Here is a 3495-nt window from a genome sequence, read left to right on the forward strand (position 1 = left end):
CTTGTTTTGAATGCAATTGGCTTTCTGTCTCACTCGAGGAATTGCCTGGAGTTAAGAAAAGCATTGGGACCCAGACTGTTTTGTTTGGCCCTATCACACATAGTTATTGCCCTAGTGCACATGAACACCAATTAAATACACACACATACTGCTGCCAAGGAAATAATAATTAGTTTCCAGTTTGGCTCAAGTACTGAACCTGGCCATAACTGCTGCTCCAATTGTTGGTAGTAGTGTGCATCTGGCTACACAGGCATACAGTGCCTGCAGCAAATTCACCACATACCCAGCTTGAGCATGTAGATAGCCTCGATAGAAAATTATTGGTGACTAAGAAAACCAAGTAGAAAACCATAACTATCAAATACATGTAAAAACATTGCTTGCATTAAAAAATGCATTTGATTATCTAACCCTCTCAATGGCTATTCTGACTCCGATTGTTGTGATAGCGAAATATATCCCTTGCTGAGACCTCTATGCCTGGCCTGTATAAGCAGATATACTCACTGCGGACAATCCTCGTCAGATAGCTGAACTCGTCAATACCGATTCATTCAAAAGAGGTGTTTATTCTTTAACATCAGGGTTACAGCAGATGATAGGAACAGCAGTTGAACGGTTATAGTATTGTGCGGTCAGAAAATGATGCCTTTCCTACGTACTGTGCAGATTACATGTGTGTCCTTACAACAAAAGGCCACTAGATGGCAGCATAGGATAACACATGAATTTAGCTATGAGAAAATAGTTAGGCAAATCACACTATATAAATTCTAACCTATATAACAATGCTAATATTAACTGAGGCTATGCATCTCATATTCTATGCCCCTATTGGGGCGGCACAATGGCAGCTCATCAAGGAGGGATGTTGGTTCTTGGATATATTTCAAGATCACACAAGATATGTCAGCATGAACAATGTAGCACTCACCTACCTCATGGAATGTGGGGAGAAAAATAGATGAATATTAGGGTGCCATTTGCTCTTCTTTTCCTGTTAGGGGCTATTGGGGCTGTGAAACCATGCAGGTGGAAGAAAGGAACTTTCTACTTTATCATATTATGGCAGGGAATTGGGAGCTGAAGGACCATAGCACATCCTGCAGCTTGGAGGTTAGATTTCAGACTTGCCTCGCAAATGGATCGGTGGAAATGATGATGACAAGAAAAAACTTTGCACTTTGGAGTAGAAAAATTAATGTTTTCTAAATTAGGTACCTTGGTAGGCCTAATGTGTATTAAAGTGGACCTTTACACTCGAAAATCAAATTCTACCAATGCATCCCTCTGTGTATGATGAATAATAATAACAGACATGTCAGGGGTAAAATGCTGTGATTTTGAAAAACTTACACTTGCAGAGCATTCACTTCCTGCTTTGAAAGTGCAAATGACTTTAGTTTGCCAACGTACTGCACACTGGAATTGCCTTGTCATCAGCAGAGCATTGCTGGGAAATCTCATCTGTAATCTCATGAGATCTCAGGCATTCTCCTTCCCTGAGACGATGTGTATGGTCACATGTCCTAGTCACGTTTCTAGTCACATGTGCCAGTAATCCAGGAAGTAATAGGAGAGCTATTAATCTGCCCTTAGTAAACATGGCCACTGTCAGAAGAATAAGGAGGAAAAGATAAATAAGGTATGCAAAGAATACAAAGCCTGCAATTATCTAGAAGTATGTGTTTGTAGGTTGTCATTACTAGACATTTCTAAAGGTGTGTTTGTTGTTATTTTAAAGATATGGGTAAAAGTCCACTTTAAATAGTCTCGCACCAATATGATTTCTTCTAGCAAGCAAGCACTTATTCTGGACACACTAACAGTTAAAAAATCACAAAAATATAAGTGCCTCGCTTGGTAGGCCTGGCACTCTCCATGATGGTGGGGCAACAGGTGTATTGTCACCCTTAAACAATCAGATAACTAATAGTGTTTGGATCTTTTGCTATATACAGTGTGCATACATTGTAAAGCACTGGCAGGCATAATTGTGGACATGTGTATTTGTATCCTAGGTTTCTCAAATACACATGGCGAGCACTCCAGGGTTTATGGCTAAAGTGGAGAACACAAACTTTTTGTTTTCTCAGAATCTTAATAAGGTCTGTTCTGGGCCCTAGAGCCCGAGGGCTTTGTAGAGCTTTGAGTGGGATAAAGGGTAAGTTCTCATTTTTGGCAGTCAGACCATAATATTAGTCTCAGCTGTTTACAGGCCTTTATGTATGGGAGCTGACTGATGTAGGGCTCTTGCTTTCTCTGGCTCTCTCTGCTTGAGAGCCTGCTGTTGGGTGAAAAAGCTGATTGCTGACAGAACACTAAAAGATACAAGTGCTGCCTCTTTGTTTTGGGGAGCCCATAGGGGGCACCCTGTTATTCCAGAGGTGGCCTGTGTTTAATTAGTGGCTTGGACTAGCATATGCTTCATTTGTTTTAAGCTATGGACTTGTTGTGTGAAGCATGCCTGCATTACAAACTGTATTAGTCTTCTTCCTTGATAAATAAAAGAGCAAGAAACAGAGGGGCTGTTCCTGGATGTCCCTCTCTTGTGCATGGTTTACCACTGCCAATAACCAGTTGTGCATGTACCCCTTACATAAATATGTGTGTGACAAACACCTCAGATCGCTAGAGGTATAGTCTAAAATGTTCTATATATTTTCCAGGAAGGATGTGGTTTTTTAGGGGGTTATTCACAAAGCTGCCGAGGCCAGCCGTGTGAATAACCGACCGGAAGTGAAGTGAGCAGAACGCTGTTCGGCTATTCACCTACGGCTTGTACGGCTGATTTCAGCCGTACACCAACTGAAATCAGCCGTACATCGGCATGCTGTGGCTGGGTTTGGGCCGACCCGAAGTGCAGAAGGCTGAGCAGAGTCGGCTTTCATATCACCTACGGCTCTGCTAAGCTCTCATTGTAATGCAGTGGGGAGAGAACACCCCCCTGAAATGATGGCAGATAGCAGAGGAAGCAATAGCTTCTTTGCTATCTGCAAGTTTTTCTTTTTAGTATTCTGACAGCTGCTGCTGTCAGAATAAAAAAAAAGAAAAAAAATCAGCATAGGAATGCATAGCTAGATTCCTATTGGCTATTTCAATTTGCAATATCCAATAGCAAGCTGGCTATTGCACCCACCCTCTGCTGCTGTCAATCACTAGAAGAGGACCTGATGGAGAACTTCAGGTCCCTTCTGCTGATTGACAGCAGCACTGGGCAGGTGCAATAGCTAGTTTGCTATTGGCTATTGCAAAGTGAAATAGCCAATAGGAATGTAGCTATGCATTCCTATAATGTTTTTTTTTCTCACTGATGGCGGCCGGCGACTCTGATGTCAGAAGAAAAAACATAAAAACAAAAGAGCAGGGAAAGGTTTACTCTGCTCGATCGAGCAGAGTAAAACTTTCCGGGAGAAAGTGTTTCTCTCTAGGCAGCGGGAACTGCTATCTAATAGCGGGGGACTCCCGAAGCACCGGGAGAGTAATGACAGA

This window comes from Nanorana parkeri, unplaced genomic scaffold (assembly GCF_000935625.1).
Source record: "Nanorana parkeri isolate BGI_ZX_2015 unplaced genomic scaffold, ASM93562v1 scaffold1701, whole genome shotgun sequence".
Lineage (NCBI taxonomy): Eukaryota > Metazoa > Chordata > Amphibia > Anura > Dicroglossidae > Nanorana > Nanorana parkeri.